This window comes from Equus caballus, chromosome 7 (assembly GCF_041296265.1).
Source record: "Equus caballus isolate H_3958 breed thoroughbred chromosome 7, TB-T2T, whole genome shotgun sequence".
Lineage (NCBI taxonomy): Eukaryota > Metazoa > Chordata > Mammalia > Perissodactyla > Equidae > Equus > Equus caballus.
In genome coordinates, this window is record NC_091690.1 from 94,031,600 (window position 1) to 94,049,643 (window position 18,044).

The 18,044-nt window shown below is 36.0% G+C and overlaps 1 protein-coding gene across 7 annotated transcripts in view; it reads left to right on the forward strand.

Annotated features, from left to right (window-relative positions):
- The window catches only part of LUZP2 (leucine zipper protein 2), a 457,863-nt gene that overhangs the window by 107,350 nt on the left and 332,469 nt on the right, over positions 1-18,044 (forward strand). The gene's annotated exons all lie outside the window — the stretch shown is intronic.

The following is an 18,044-nucleotide window of genomic DNA, read 5'->3' on the forward strand; positions in this document are numbered from 1 at the left end:
TCAATTGTGGGGATAAATTTTGAGATTTTTCTGTGTGAATTACAATGCAGTAAACAAATGTTAGTTTAGCTTTCCCTCCAGCTCTGTGTTAAATAAAATCAGGAGAGTCACTCTACCCTCTGTCTTTCACCCACATGCCACATGGTACTTAGCATTTTCCACCATGTCTTAATGGTATAGTCCTTACTTTTTCTGCTGAAGTGCGAGGTCCTTGAAGGCATAATTTATTTTATTCATCTTTTATACTTCATTGCACACTGCATATATATCTTGCATGTGGCACTTGAATTACTATTTGATGGATAAATTAATTCATTAAACAGATAACTATTGAAGACCTAACATTACCCAGGTTGTGATATGTGTTAAAAAAATAATGTTAAGCAATGTAGAAGTGGTGCCTATTATTCCTGAATTTGGAGTTTCAAACTATAACTAAAGAAAAATAAGCTAACAATGACATTAAAATACCTTTTAGATTTCTCTTCTTCTACTATGCATTTTTGGTCTCCTGTAGAAATATGGAAATAGGAATTACATGATATTCTATTGAGAAAGTGAAGACATTGGAGATAAAGAGGTGGCATAGAAAGCCAACAGAGAGGATAAAATCATGGTCTATGACATTGACCAACTGAGTTCCAATTTTAGCTCAGCCATTTATCATTTGTTTGATTTTGGCCAATATTTAAATTTCCAATCTTTTAGCTTTCTCAAAGTAATGAAGTTAATGTAGACAAATCATAACTTTGCCTACTTCTCAGATTATCAGTCTTGAGAATGTTCACTTATCTGACTTCTTTCTTTAAGTCCACACTCTAAACTTTAGCTGTATCTTCTCCAAAGGCCCACTATGATGTGGGGGAGGCAGTCCCCAGTTTGATGCTGACTGTCTAATTTTTGATTGTCTAATATTTAAAGGAGTTATTTTATTAAATAATTTTAAAATGCAAACTTATCTTTTTGGTTTTATAACTTTTTGGAGTATTACTTGAAATTTCATCCTGATAAAGCTGGAGAGAGCTGGCACAAGAGGGCTGGAGATAAATATTTATTAATCATCCCAAAGACCAGCCCGTAAATTTAACATTGGTACAAAGCAGGAATGAGGTCTCTCCTCTCAGGGTTCCCGCTGAGTTCTGACTAATCACAGAGACTTTGAACTTCTGTCTCACATAGAGAGGCATCAATGTGACAGGACCATGCTGAGTCTTAGAGCTTTATGATGGAGATATTAATCTGAGTCATTTTATAGTAAGAAACCCCTTTCAATAAGCAAATACCATCTGCAATTTAGCTCGAGATTAAATAAATCAAAGAATCATAATTATTTCTGAAAATGTTAATTTTATTAGACCAAACTTTTGAGGACTTATTTGAGGTATTGTAATGCCTTGAATCTGAGCCTTTAAAAAAAAAAAGTTTCACCCTTCTTAAAAAAGTTGTCAATGAATATGTATAAAGCAATGAAGATAGTATCCTGATATCCTCTCTTCTTATGCTTTGAAGTATCTTTTAAGAATTAGAGTATGGAGGAGTAGATATAATTATTCTATTGAAAAGATATTAGTTTTCTCAAAGAGCTTTAATGAACATATATTTGCCTGATTTCTTGGGATATATCTATATGTTCATCTATCTATTAATTTCTATCTGTCTGTCTATCTATCGTCTATCTATCTATATTTTAATTTCTAGATTCATCAACTTGGTAGAGAACACAATAACTAGTCAAAAGATTGACAGCCTCTATCCTCTCAGGATCCACTTGCAGAATTCACAGCATTGGTTGCGAATTGAGCATAATGTGAGGATAGTTCCACAATGTGAAAACAGAGTATCATCAGGTACTATAGAATGATATGGTGTAGAAACTGAGTGGGTTTTAATAAAACTCAGAATTTCTGTGATGTTTAAAGACATAGTTTAGGAAACTATTTTGGGTTGACTCTATCATTTCTCCTGGTAAAATCAAAAAGCAAAAAATATCAAGAAAGCAAGTTAAAGTGATCCTTCCTGAGGTCACAACAAACCTCAAAAACTAGCATCAAAGATTATTCCTCCAAAGGGGCCGTGTTCAATTGGATAGAACAATTTATGCCCCAGGGAAAAGAAAATCAACAAAGCAATCAGCTGGCAAACAGCTGAGGCAAACAACGGGCTGTAGCAAGTGAGGCAGACAGTTTAAGAGAGAGATTAAGGAAAGAGACAGTGGGGGCTGGCCCAGTGGCACAGCACTTAAGTGCGCACATTCCACTTTGGTGGCCTGGGGTTCACCGGTTCGGATCATGGGTGCGGACATGCCACCACTTGGCACGCCATGCTGTGGCAGGCGTCCCACATATAAAGTAGAGGAAGATGGGCACAGATGTTAGCTCAGGGCCAGCCTTCCTCAGCAAAAAGAGGAGGATTGGCAGCAGTTAGCTCAGGGCTAATCTTCCTCAAAAAAAAAAAGACAGTGAGGGGCTTGGCCCCATGGCCAAGTGGCACTGCTCATCAAGCCATGCTGAGGCAGCAACCCACATAGCACAACCAGAGGGCCCTACAACTAGAATATACAGCTATGTACTCAAGGGCTTTGGGGAAAAGAAGAAAAAAACACAAAAGATTGGCAATGGATGTTAGCTCAGGTGCCAATGTTTAAAAAAAAAACTCACATTCAGTACTTTGAATTTCATTCAACCCCTGTTTTCAAAAAAAGAGACAGTGAAAGTGACACTTACATTCCTAGTTTCAGAGGAAAGGGCACACAAACTCAAAAGAGGCTAATGAACATTTACTCACATTCATCAGTAAGTAGGAAAAATAAGATACTGGCCCCTCTCCATTTGCTTTTCCATTCTCCACTCCATAGTTCTCTCATCTGTCTTCTGGCTCATTAATGCACCTTTTACCCTCCAGGTGACTGAGCAATGGCCAGAGTTCAGCAGCATAACTGTCTATAAATGATCCAAAGTTTGAGACCTTAAGGGATCACTTGTGCCTTTCCTGACACAGCTTAGTAGCACCTTGGTATCCAGATGAGCAAAATACAAATTTTTATAAGCTGTGGAGTTGGTAAAGTTTTTATTAAATGCATCTCTTCTGCTGTGGGTTCACGTGAGTACCATGCTAAGCTGTTAGAAAAAGCTTTCGATTGATCCATTCTGTGTTTCTGCAGACTGTTCTTTTTGTCTCCTGGATGTTGGTCCTCTCGGGATACTGAGGCAAATGTGTAGCTATTCAAACTAAAAATCTTCTGCTTGAACAGGTATTATATCACTCATTTGTAGAGGTATTTGCAAATACACAATCACTGGCCTGTCCTAATCCCCTGGAAAGGCTAGCTTTTAGTAGAACCTCAGGCGTGGTTTTGGACCTTTGCTCTGTGTGTGCATGTGTAAATGTGTAAATGTGTATGTGTGTGTCTGATTTTAGGAGATGAAATGGTTACCCAGTATCTCTTGTGATTGCATTTTTCTCACCAGTCGTATAAACATACCTTGAGTCCTGTGTTTGTCACTTGCTTTGTATCATATAAAAGGCTCTAAAAGTTCCCTACTCTGAGGCCTTCTTTCCTACGTTTTGTTTCTGACCCATCAAGAAACAGAAAGAAAGAACATTAAAGATTATGCTGGAGAGAAAATAAAAGACAATATCATTTTGTAGGCCTGAGCTTACATTTTCAGAAGCTTCAGGGACCCACAGAATTGATTTTTAGAAGATGTAATTTATTGGATTTAGAGCCAAGAACTTAAATTCCACCTCCTTCTCAAGCTGGCTGTAGATACTTGGGTAATTTACTTAACCTTTATTAGCCGCCTCTGCAAAAGGTAAATAATGATACCTTCTTCCCACTAATATTGTGAGTTTTAAATAAAATAATCTATTTGGTGCCTAGCAGAAAGCCTTAAATCTGAGAGGTGTTGTATTGATCCTGGTTTTCTTCCCTCCCCGCACCTTTGGCATCCTTCGTTAGAGTCATATTTCATGACACATTGATATATTCCTAAAATTAAGCACTAATAAAATGACATTTGCCCTTTTCATGAAACACTCTTGCTGCTCAGAAAAAATTTTCTCCTGTGACTCTTCAATTACAAGGTCAGAATCATGCCATCTGTAGAAGTGTCATGTAAACTGTGCCATGACCTCAGTGAAGATTCATGAGTCTCTCAATTGTCCTCACTGACACAGTCAGGGCCTCGGGAATAGACTGCTCTTTAGCGAGACTGCTGATTCAATCACATATCATAATTCCTCCTCTCTTTAAATGATAGCTTGCTTTAAGTGTCAGTGGAAATACATTATATAACATAAATATATTGTGTGACAAAAGCGTGTGGAAGGTCATACATCAACAGGTGCGTAGACCCTCAATTCTCTTATTTAATTAGAGTGGCTGCCATGTGATGAATGAGAAATTCACTTTCATGTCTTCCAGAAATTTAAATTAAAAAGAAACATGGAAACAAAACCAAAACAATTAATTTAATGCCATAAAACTAAGGTTATCTTTTAAATCATGTTGCCCAGTATCAGAAGTCTTTTTTGTTTAATCTGATGAGTTGAATATAGTTCTTATAAGGTACAACATTCTATTTTTTTAATTATTTAATTTTGCTTTCTGTTCTAAAAATGTAAAGCCCATTTTTTCCTCATATGAGCACAGTGACATGTGCCGTTATGATACAGTGGAGAACAACGCTGGATAAGGAGAAAAGAGACCCGGGTTCCAGTCTTATCCTTGTCGTTATCTAGCCATGTGATCCTAAAGTCAGTGGCAAGGACAGGGTTATATATTCCCATCCTTGGCTTATTTTCCTGAGTGTAAAATGTTGCTATTACCTTGCTGGACCCATTTGTAAAGTTATCCTAAGACTCAAATAAAGTAATTATGTTTGTGCTATGTCAGAAAGAGTTGCAAATTCCTGGCTTAAAGTCACAGTTATGATTCTTAATGAGTTGAATAAATTTAGAAAATTGCATGACTTCTCTGAGACTCATTTTCCTCCTACAAAAAGAAAGATTGAACTAAATCTCCAAGAATTGCTCTGATTCTAACTCTTCACTGTAACACTTGATGCACATTTAAAATAAATACATAATCACTGTATTTTTCATATATATATATATGTATATGCACACACGTATACACATACAACAGAAAATATAAAATTTTATTTAAACATTTTTTAATTCTTTATGAGAGGCATACTTTGGAATTCTGGTAAAGTATATATTTATAAAGATTAACTTATGTTACATTGTACTTCAGTAATATCTAAATTAACATCAGCATGTGAAATAAGACCTGAGTTTGAATAGAATCTCAGCTATTTATTGTTTGTGTAAAATATGACAAGTCACGCGAGCTCCTGTAGGGTCATTTGCTCCTCTGTAAAAGAAGCCTGTGCAAACATCTTGGAGCTTTGGGCAAGATTCTATGGAAGCACATATGTGACAACTTCTGAGGTAAAAATATTTGGCTTTCTCACCTAATTTTATTTAGTGGTTGGCATGAGTGGATGTCCCAGAACTGGCCATGCCTTCATGTCTCACTCTCTGTGGTTGATCACCACTCCTGGAGGGAGGTCCAGAGACAGATGCAAGCATGGAGCACCAGGAAGGTCAAGCTAGGTCTGAAAGAAGCTCCTAGAGTGAGATGAGCTGGAGTAAATAGAACTCATATGCCAGGGGGATAAATACACAGTGATAAACGTTGTTCTCAAATCAAGAAGACTGTGAGAGCTGGAAGCAGAATCAAAAACAAAAGGGCTGGAGAGCATCAAACCTGAAAACGTGCAGGGCTTAGGAGCAAGTGTGAAAGCAAAACACAAAGTGAAGACAGTTCACCCATCACAACCACAAAATAGGCAGCTCCATTTATTACCTATCAGCCACAGCACTCTTTTAGAACCCCAATGAATTCTGCTCTCATAAATTCGATAATCTGTGTTGTAGTACTTTAATGATTACTTTCTATAAATCCAAATGAGAGGAAATTTTCATAGTGCAATGAGGTTGAAAACATGCATTAAGGGATTTGGGATTGTGGGGAGACTCCCACATCACAGGGAGCAGTTGCCACTTCATTTTCTGTACTCAGGGCTGCATTTTGTGCTATGGTCAGCTCTGGTGAGCGTCAGGTGTATGTTAAGGGAAATCTTACCTCCTCCCCTTGAAGACAGCATCTGCAAAGTTCTCTGTGTAATGCGTTAAAGAACCACTGAGTTCATTTAAGATGTTGCAATTGGCTGTCACACATCCAGCCTAGAGTCTTTGCATTCTTAAGAGGAACACACTGTCTTTCTTAGCACTGAGAACCCAATGTGGCCAACATGAGTGATGCGGCTTTTCACTGGGTGGGGAGCCAATGGTCAGTGCAAAAAACCTTTCTCTGCAGCATTGCCATCCTTTACTGAGAAGTTGACACATGGGAAATTGAGGTTGAGCCATTACAAGACTGAAAACTGTGACTTGAGCTGATTGAATATTGTGTCTCCTCACAAAGTGGCATGTTGCCCCAAGAGGTATTGATTACTGTCTAGTGCTTGGAGAGCTCAAATTCCACTTTTAGTCCTGGTCTGTTGCCCTAAGGCCAGTGAGAGGTCATCAAGAATTTGCTGTGCCAGTAGCAAGAAAAGGTGATTAATAGTCCATTTCCAAGAACCTTAGGGCATCTTAGAAGGCTGACTGTATGGCTCTCTGGTGGAGATTATGAACTTTGATAAATAGAATTGCAGTGAATTATAAAACAGGGAAGCAACTAAAACATGCTAAAGAGCAGACAGAACCATGTGAGGAATTGTGGGCTGGGAAGGAGTCCATGTGATGTAGGCACATTTTCATTTGTGTTTTTTAAAAAAAAATTTGTTTTGTCACTATCTTTAAAAACCTTGTTGGAGGTAAGAGCTACTTTGGGGTACAATATCTTACTTTCATAAAAATTCTATAGCTTTGTTTCCTGTGTATGGAATTCAGACCTAGTCTCTAACCATTTACAGAGCAGTTATCATGGCCCAGTCAGTGTGCTAGGTCATGGGGATATGATGATATTAACAGTAACAATGAATGTTTAAAGAGTGCCTACTGTTGCATTGGTTATTTGATCCTCATGCAAACACAGTGAGATAGGCATATTTGTATTTGTATCCCAATTTTACACATAAGAAATCTAAGAACCTTGTTCAAAATCACATAGCTCATAAGTGATAGAGCCTCAGCTTGGAATCAATTCTACCTGACTCCAAAATTATGTTTTTAACCGAAAAGATATATTCCCATTGAATGAAGAAGACATATCCCCTGATCTCCAGGGCTCACTGCAGAGTGGGATAGTGAGACATATAAACTAATCACTTTTCGGCTTAATCTTCCCGTTGACCTCCAAGTATACTTAAGAGACATGCCAGCATCCCCACTGTGGCCTCTAAGTTCCTTCATGATCTGATCACTAACTCCTTCTGGATCCTTATCTCCCTTCGCCTTTCCTGTACTTACTTGGTTCCAGCCCTACTGATCTTCCTTAGTCTCTCTGCATGCTCCCCCTCCCCCGGTTCTGGGCCCATCTCTCTGGCCCATTCTTCATCATTTAACTATCACTTGACTTGGGAATCCCAATTTAGGTATGGCTTCCTGGAGAGGCCTTTCCAAAGACACAAATCTAAATTAGTTCATACTTTTGTGTACTCTTATATCACTTTGAACTTCTTCATATCACTACCACAGTTAGTTTATTATGGTTGTTTATTATCTGTCTCTTCAATAGTCTTAAAATTCTTGAAGGGAGGGATTATGTATACTTACAGTTTGTAAGCATCTTATAAAAACACATCGTATTAATGAGTGTGTTACTACATAATTTTTTATCTCATGTATTTAAGAATATCAACTTTAGGAAACAACATCTTTGATGATAATCCAAAATGAAGCGAAATTTCAAATCTCCTTTTTACCTGGTCGTGCTTTGCTATATGTGAGGAAATTGATAGATAATATGAATGAATAAGTAAACATCATTTGAACGAGTGAATGAATAAATTCATGAAGCAATCTAACTGGGCATGCTTGCCCTACAAGGAGACATTTGTTTATAGTGGCCAAAAAGAATATTCAAGGGCAGAAATCCCCACAGGATCCAATGATTCTAATTGTGTCCTATGAGATGGTTCCACTTAGGAGCTGAACCTCTCTTCTATATTCATAGCTTTCATGAATTGAAGATTTTAGAGTAGCTGAAAAACAGCCTAATAGAAAGAATAACTTTCCTAATATTATTGGGATTAAGGACTAACAGCTTTTTTTCTAATATGGGGTTATACCTATGTGATAGGTTTTATGTCTTGAAATTTTACAATATTCCTTAATTTGACATTTTTTTGGCTATATGAACTAAAATATATGTGATTTGCATTTGTCTTATATTTCTAAATCTGTGAAATTAAAAAGTTTGGATCATTCATTCAAAAATTTTCAACCATTACTATGTGCTAATGTGGGGCTAGCTATTGGGAATGCGTTAATGCCAATCTTCACTCTTATGGAACTAAAAGTTTAAGGAAGAAAACTAATAACAAAATTAACACTTGTATAATCCACTATTCAAAGGAATTTACATATCTAACCCATTTAATCTTGATAAAATTCAGTTAGGTAAGTACTATTTTACCCCCATTATATACACATGTGCACAGATATTTAATATGTAAATATCTTGTGCACTAATGGAAATATAAACATTGATGTTGCAATGTCATATGTACTATAATAGATGTGGATGTGCTCAGGCAGATTTGTTAGATTGTGTCAAAGAAACATTGAGTCAGAATTTGCCAAATAGAGAACTATGGTCAAAATGGAGGCTGTTAGTGGAAAATAATATGAATATGTTTTTCTTCTTCTTGATCAGTCATCATCATCATCATCATCATCATCATCATCATCACCATCATCATATCTAGCATTTATTGAGTAGTCATCATATGCCATGATTATTTCTAAGTGCTATATAAGGGTAAACCTTTTAATCCTCACAACGAGCCAAGATGCAGCTGCCACATTCACCATTTTACAAATGAAACAGTGACTGCACAGAGGCATAATTGTTATTCTGGCTCTCACAGGAACATGGTGTAGCTAGGAAGTGGCAGATGACTTCAGGGGGTTGGAATATTAAGATAATCACAGGAGATAAGGAATAGAAAAGTAGTCCTGAGTCAGACCATGTATACAATGCCAAGAAGTTTGGACTTTGAAAAGTATGTCATTGATGATTTCATGAAGGAATGTGTTAAGATTTACGTGTTTTAAAAAGATCATATAGTGTAAAATGTGAGCAAGAGAGACTAATTAAGAGAAAATTATGAAATTCTGTCAAGAAGGATGAAAGTTGAAACGGAATATCTTTGGGGATAGAAAAAAATGAATTCAAAACCAATTAAATTTAGCATAGAATTGACAGATGTGATCCCTTGGACGGCAAGGGTTAGAAGAAAGAAAGGGAGAAATTAATGTTGATTGCATAGTGTCATACTTGGAAAAATTGGTGGAGGGATGGGGTCATTATGAGAAATAGAAAATGCAGCAGAAGAACAAGTTTGATGGGAGTTAATTATTTTGTTTTTGAACATATTGTATTTAAAATGTCTATGGTATAGGGCAAATAAAACTAGCATTGCTTTTACTAAGTAAGGGATTATTTTGCCATGACGTATTTCCATTAAATGTGATCTGCTTTTGGTTTCTATTTTGATCATGTTTGCATTGAAGGCAATTTATCTGTACTGTCTCCTTTGGGAAGTATAGCTTGGTTTCGGTCTCAACTCGGCTCACACACTGCTGCAGTCTTGTGAATGGGGTTAACTTCATCCTCCTTTCAAAAAGAATTGATGGTTAGCAAGAAGTAGGTAAATATTTGATTCACATATTTTCTTCTGGATAGAAACTTTCCAACTGGATAAGAATATTCTTCATCTCATCCATTTTTCTTTACATAATTAGTCATGTTTAATTTCGTCTGTGCAAACAGATTAAAACATGCATTTCATGGCATATTCTTTTAAGGATAGAAAACCTGTTCACTGAGCCTACTTTTCAATTTTCTTCAGTGAGGTGCACCTGTCCCTTTCTCCAGTAGAAATCTACCCACTTTTTACATTCTTTAACTTGATCTTTGCTTCCTACTAAGGGAAACAATGATGGAAACATTATGTTTAGCCAACAAGCAGTTGAAGCATCGTTTTGAAGTATCCACAGGAACACATGTTCCTGCCATTTGTACTCTAGGACCACACTGTGAATATTAACATAAGCGATCTCCTTCAGCGGCCATCTCTTTCTCTCCAGGCCCCAGGAGAGCGCTCACGCTCTCTAGACTGTAGCAGCTGCTTAGATAGAAATTCTATTTGCATTATTAATAGTGTTTCCCTGACCTTTGGATGCTGAGAACAAGTGAAATTTCAGATACACACATAGTAAAGGGGTGACTTCAGTATGACATAGAGGTGATGATTTCATACTTGGTCAGGAAAGGACATTAAAACACACACACACACTTGTGCTCACACACACACACACTTCTTTCTCTCTCCCTCTCTTTGGCTAATCTATTAAAAACTGCTGAAAGAGTAATTTTAAAACCATAAAAGCGAAAAAGACATAACAGAATAACAGAATGAATATATGTAATTAAATTTAAAAGCGTACCTATTTACCTTTTGTCATTATTCAGGCTTGGAATGAGGAAAATGTCATTAATGAGTCCCAGTTCATCTTCTTCTGGAGGAAATAAGACCCGGGCACGCTCAATTTGAAATGCATGTGGGAGAGGAAGCAGCAAAAGTCTAGAATTAGCTGAATCTACATTTATTTGAAAAATGAATCCAAATATAGAAAATGTGAACAATGGGTATTTCTGACTTAAGGACTTGAGAAAGGGACAGAGAACAATGAAGTGATTAAAATTTAAAAGAAAAAAAACAGAAGGACAGAGAGAAATTACAAAGAGAATGATGCTAACAGATCACAAGACTATCATTCAAAAGGCATTTCTAATTCTGACGCAGTCACTAGCTCTTGAAGAAATCCTTGCTTTGGCCTTGGTGTTCTTACTGTTTGGAGAAACCTCTCCATATTTGAAACTCTATGCATCTTAAGTATGCAATAAAGATATTTTCTCGGTAAATTTAGAAGTTATTCCTAATTTCCCAGGCACAGATAGTTGCCTCCTTTGTGTATGTTCTGCATACCTCCATGGTACATGTTGCTGTCATTTTGTCTCCCTTGCTGCATTAAATTCCTTCGTTGTCCACTAACATGGCACTGGACATACGATGGGCCTAATAGAGCGTAATAAATGTGGGTTCAGTAAATGCATGAATTAATTCTATCTTTGAAACTTAATTTCTTTAAAAATAACTAGATTATGCAGTTGTCTAAGCAAAAACCAAGAAATTATCCCCGATTCTTCTTTCCCTCTGCCCCATCCAGTCCGTTCAATCTTCTGTAAGCCCTCTCTACTCTAGAAAACATTTCTTTAATCAATTCCTTTCTATCTCCACTCTCTCCCACCATAATCCAAACCGTCAACATATCTGTCTTAGACTTCTGCAATATGTTTTAACTCATCTTCTTACTTCTACTCTTGACGAACTTAAAATCTATTACACATTTTGAAGCATTCAAAGCATATCATTTCATTTCCTCCCAGAACTATCCCCCCTAAAAGCAAAAAAGAAATACTTTTCATCATCTCTACTAATAAAATTCAAATTTCTTAGTCTGGAAAATAGGTCCCTACATAAGTTAGCTCTGACCTTTCTCTCAGATGTCATCTTCTGCTAATTTTTTCTTTATTCACTCTACTCCAGTTACAATGATCTTTGTTTTCTCAAATGCATGAAAATTACTCCTGATTAAGGTCTTTGTGCTGTATTTTCTCTTTCTTGGAAAAACTCTTCCCGCAGAACTTCATATGGCTCACTCTTTTGTGTTTTCAGAGAGATGTTACCTGGTGACTCACCTAAAAGTGGCCTCTCTTGACTGTGCCTGCCTGTTACTATCACACCATCACCCTATTTGATTTTCTTTATCTTTATGCTTAATATTATTTAAAATCACCTTGTTGATTTACTTCCTTCTTTATAATTCTATCCCAACTTAAATGTAATTTCTTGGCATCACAGACTTAATCTGCCTTGTGCATGGTTCTATCGCAAGAATACAGAATAATGCCTAGCATATAATAACTCTCGAGAATTATGTGTTGAATGTATAGCTAAATTAATGAATGGACCTTCCAGTCCTCTTCCAGGTTCAATAGGTAAAGTTTAAGGCTTGCCATTAAGAGAAGATCTTGACATTTTAATTTTGAAATCACAGTTAATTTTATTATTGGTTTCAAGATATATTTTATGGATTTATTAACTAAACTTTTTTTACTTTGAGATAATTATAGATCTGTATGTAGAGGTGATAAAAAGGAATCCCATGTACTGTTACCCAGTTTCTCCAATGGTAACGTCTCACAAAACTGTCGTACAATACCACAACCAGGATACTGACAGAGACAGCATCAAGATGCAGAACAGTCCCGTTGTCACAATGATCCCTAGTATTGCACTTTATGGTCACCCTCACTTACCTCGCCCACACACCCCAGTCCTTAGTTCCTGGCAACCTTCTTATCTCTTCTCCCTTTCTAAATTGTTATTTGAAGAATATGTTGAAATGAACTGACACAGTATGCAGACTTTTGGGTTTGGCTTTTTTTTTTTTCTGACTCAGCATAATTCTCTTGAAGTTAGTCCAAATTATTTCTTGACTTCATATTTCTCTTTGTTGCTGGAAATCTGGATGTACCACAGTTTGTTTAACCACTCATCTGTTGAAGGATATCTGTGTTTTTTCCAGTTTGGGTTCTTTTACCAATGCAGATGCTATGTACATTTGTGAACAGGTTTTCATGTGAATGCAGTTTTCATTTCTTTGGGATAGATGCCCAGGAGTGCAGTTGCTGGGTCGTATGGTAGCAGGATGTTTAGTTTTCAGGGGATCTGCCAAACAGATCTGCAGAGCAGCTGTACTATTTTACATTCCCCCAACAACGTGTTAGTGAACCGGTTTCTTTCTCCACATCCTTTCTTTGTTTTCTAACAATTTTTTTTTATTTTAGCCATTCTGATAGGTGTATGGTGATATCTCATTATGCTTGTAATTTGCATTTCCTTAGTGGCTAATGATGTTGAGCATGTTTTCATGTACATATTTGCCTTCTTTGTATCCTCATTGGTGAAATGTCTCTTTAGGTCTTCTGTATATTTGCTAGTTAGAGTTAGATTGTTGTTTTTCTTTATTGTGGAGTTTTGAGAGTTCTTTATATATTCTAGATACATGTGGTACACGTGGTTTGCAAATATTTTCTCCCAGTCTGTAGCTCACCTTTTCACTTTCTTAATAAGATCTTGGACAGAATTAAATTTTTAATATTTATGAAATAGAACTTATCAATTTTTCCTTTTATGAATCATAGTTTTGTTGTCAAATCTTCATCTAGCCCTAGATGCAGAAGATTTTCCCCTATGTTTTTTACTTTTCCCTGTAGTTTTATACATTTTACACTTAGGTCCACAATTCATTGTGAGTTAAATTTTGAACAAAGTATGGAATTTAAGGTCCAGGATTTGTTTTTGTTTTTTGTTTGGTCCATGGAAGTCCAATTGCTCCAGCGCCATTTATTAAAAAGGCTAGCTTTCCACTATTGAAATCCTTTTGCACCTGAGTCAAAATTCAGTTGGTCGTATTTATTTGGGTGTATTTCTGAGTTCTCTATACTGTTCCACTGATCTATGTGTCTATCCCTCCATCAATAGCACACATTCTTGGTTATAGTAAATGTGTAATAACTCTTGAAACAGAGTAGACTGATTCCTCTCACTTTATTCTTCTTTTCAAAATTGTTTTATCCATTCTACATACTTTGCCTTTCCATATGCATGTCTCTATAAAAAGTTTTGCTGGAATTTTGATAAAATTATGTTAAACCTGTATATCAATTTGGAGAGAATTGCCATCTGTGTTATGTTGTCCTCCAATCCATTCAAAAGATAAGTTTTTCCATTGATTTAGATAGTATTATTTTTCATCAGCATTTTAAAATTCTGAGCATAATTGTTTTTTGCTAGATTTGCACCTAAGTATTTCTTTTTTCCCTCATTTGTAAATGGTATCATATTTTTAATTTTACTGTCAACATGTTCACTGCTAGCACATAGAAATACAGCTGATTTTATAATTATCTGGTATACCGCAACCTGTTGGATTTACTTATTAGTTCTAGGACTTTGTTTTTGATTTCTTGGAATTTTCTATGTCAACAGTCATGTTATCTGCAAATAGGGACAATTTTATTTTTTCCTTTCTTATCTGTCTGCATTTTTGTTTCCTTTTTTTGCCTTATTGCATTGCTTAGAACATCTAGCACTAAGTTAAATAAGAGCGATGAGAGCAGATATCTGTGCATTGTTTCCACTCCTACGGGGAAAGGATTCAGTGTTTCACCGTTACTGAAGAAATGATAGTTATAGATTTTTTTATAGATACTAATTACCAGGTTGAGGAGATTCTTCACTATTTCTAGTTCTCTGAGAGTTTTACCATGAATGGGAATTGGCTTTTGTCAAAAGATTTTTCTGCATAAATTAATATGACCATGTGATGTTTCTTCTTTAGTCTGCTAATATGTTGCATTACATTCATTAATTTTTTACTATTTAACCAGGTTTGCATCTGAGGAATAAACACCACTTGATTATGGTGTATAATTTCTCTTATATTTGCTGAATTCTATTTGTTAATATTTTGTTAAAGGTTTTTGGTCTTTATTTATGAGTGATATTGATCAGTAGTTTTTTTGTTTGTTTGTTTTATCTTTATGTTTGTCTGGTTTTGATAATCTGGGTAATAGTAGCTTCATAAAATGAGTTGGAAAGTGTCCTCTTCTTTTCTTTTTTCTGTAAGATATTGCATAGAATTTGTATTAATTTTTCTCAAAACATTTGGTAGAATTCTCCAGTGACACGTTCTGGGTCTGGCAATATATTTTTGGAGTTTTTAATTTACAAATTATAAATAACTGTTGCTTTTAATAGTTTAATTGGACTCCTCAAATTATCTATTTCATGCTAGATGAGTTGTGGTAATCTATACTTTTCAAGGAGTAGTACAGTTCATCTAAATTGTCAAATTATGTTTGTCAAGTTGTTTGTAGGATTCTGTTTTGATATTTGTAGGGTCTGTGCTGATATCCCTTGTTTTATTTGTGATCTTAGTAATTTGTGTCCTCTCCTTCTTTGCAGTCTTGCTAGAGGCTCATCAATGTTATAGATCATTTTAGAGAAACAGCTTTTGGTTTCATTGATTTTCTATATTATCTTTTGTTTTTAATTTAATTGACTTCTACTCTTATCTGTATTATTTCCTTCCTTCTGCTTGATTTGGGTTTATTTTGCTTTTCTTTTTCTAGATTTCTTTTGGTAGGATCTTAGATTATTAATTTGACACTCTTCTTTTTTTCTCATTTCAGCATTTAGTGCTTTAAAATTTCCTCTCAGCACAGCCTTAGCTGTGATATGTAGTCGTTTTGATATGTACTAATTCCATTTTCATTCAAGTCAATGCATTTTATAATTTGTCTTGTGTCTTCTTCTTATTTACAAGCATGTTGTTTGGTTTCTGTGTTTAGAGATTTGCTTGTTATCTGTCTCGTATTCATTTCTAGTTTGATTTCCTTGTGATCAGAGAACACACTGTGTATGATTTCTCTTCTTTTAAAGTGGTTGAGGTTTGTTTTTATGGCACACAATACGGTATATGCTGGTATAGGTTCCATGAGTACTTGAGATGTACATGTACTCTGCTGTTGTTGGCTAGAGTGCTGCACATGTGTTGATTAGATCCTGTTGGTTGATGGTGTTGAGTTCTTCTCTATCCTTGCAGATTTTCTGTGTGGTAATTCTATCAATCCAATCCCTGTGGAGACAGGGGTGCTAGATGTTTTGTCATAGTTTCAAAGGTTCCTCAAGCTCTGACAATATTTTTTCAGTCTATTTTCTCTCTGTTATTTAGATTGGGTAACTTCTATCATTCTGTCTTCAAGTTTGCTGATTTTTTTCCTATGTCCTCTCTATTCTGCATTTGAGCTCATCCACTGTGTTTTTTATTTTGGTTCCTATATTTTTCAGTTATAAAAACTCCATTTAGTTCTTCTCTATAACATCTTTTTTATTTTCTATTTCTTTACTGAGGCTTTCTTTTTATTTGTTTTGTGTTCATAATTGCTCCTTGAAGCATTTTAATAATGGCTTCTTTAAAATCACTATCAAATAATTCTAACATCTCTGTTAACTTGATATTGGTTTTTACTGTCTTTTCATTCATTTCATTCATTTTCACAGTTCTTGCTGTGATAAGTGATTTTTTAAATTGAAAACTGGACATTTTGGGTATTATGATGTTAGACTCTGGATCTTATTTAAACTATCTCTTTTAGCTGGCTTCCTCTGACACCACTCTGGCAAGGTAAGAGGACAATACCTTGTTACTGTCACGTAATGGTAGAAGTGACCAGTTCCCCACTCGACCTCCTTCCACACCTTAGGGAAGAGAAGGACTTCTCACTACTGCTGGACAGGTCTGGGCGTTTTTATTGTCTATGTCGCTTAGAGGATAGAGTATATGTGGCCTTTTTACCTCTGGGCAGCAGTGAAAGTCTTGATTCTCTTCTAGGCCCCACAGGTGGGAGTGGGAGAAGCATCTCATTAATACTCAGTGGAGTGTTAAGTTCAGGCTCCCTGCAAAGCTCAATTGAAACATCGGGAAGAGGTTGTCACTGCCCACTGGGGATGAAAGTTCTCTGACACCACCATGTTGCCGGGGTTGGCCTACTCCATTATAGCTTCGTGAGGGTGGAAGTTGGGCTACTCACTAGGCCTTTGCTGGCCTGAGTTGGGGTGGGGCCACAGTTTTTCTCTGCAATGCTTAACTGAAGTAGGGAGGTTATTGCCTATGTTTTTCGAGTTGGTAGACTGTTCCCTTTCACATCCTTTGGCTAAAAATAGCAAGCTTTTGTTGAAACTTTTATTTCATCTGTACCTTCAAAGTTTCTGAGTTGTGGCTTCTTCAATTCTAAGTCTGAGAAATGTAACGCACAAGGAAAACCAAGGAACTCACCAACATTTGCTTCCTTGGGTCCCAAGTTCACTAGCCAGTCTATTTTCTCCTCTCCACCTTTCAGGGTCCTTTTATGTTTATCTTATATATAATTACCATCATTCTTACTGAGAGAAATAGAGAAAAGTACATCTACTTCATCTTTTTGGAAGGGAAAGCACTTGTAATTTCCTGCTACTGCTTACTGAGTATCCTTGGGTAATTGTATGCAACATTTCATTCTACAAAATAAAAATTTCTCCATGGAATTTGGCATTATGCTTCAGCTAGAAGGTGTCATTACATTCTTGGAAATTTCTTATCTTTGCCTTTCGTAGGATTTCTTTTTGTAATTGTGGTCCTTTAACATTTTGCGTAAAGTTTCTTTTATATGCATGTGCAGCATCTTCTTTACTAGACTGACAGCTCCTTGAGGAACAAGGCCACGCTTTGCTTATCATCAGAGCATCTGGCCCAGTGCCCCACAAATGAAAGACACTTCCGTGTTTTTCTGGAAAAATGAGTTATTCGTGCTTGCTGACATTTCATCGGATTGTGTAAAATTTTAGAATTTTTATATAATATTTATGAAAAAAATAGTATTGTAAAAATTGTAGTTAGGTATTTTCAAAATCATTAGTAATTCTTACAAATAGTATGAGTATTTTGGAGCTATATTTGCTAAAATAAGCATTGTTTCTATTTCTGTTCTTCTGTTTCTCATTTGGAAGGCTTGACATTGTTTTCTCTAACGCCAGAAGTACTTTGTGGATTCTAATTTTAAGCTTAATTAAATAGACACATTTCAGTTGGTAAGTCTAAAGCCAAAATCTAATTATCTGTAATTCCACAGAAAA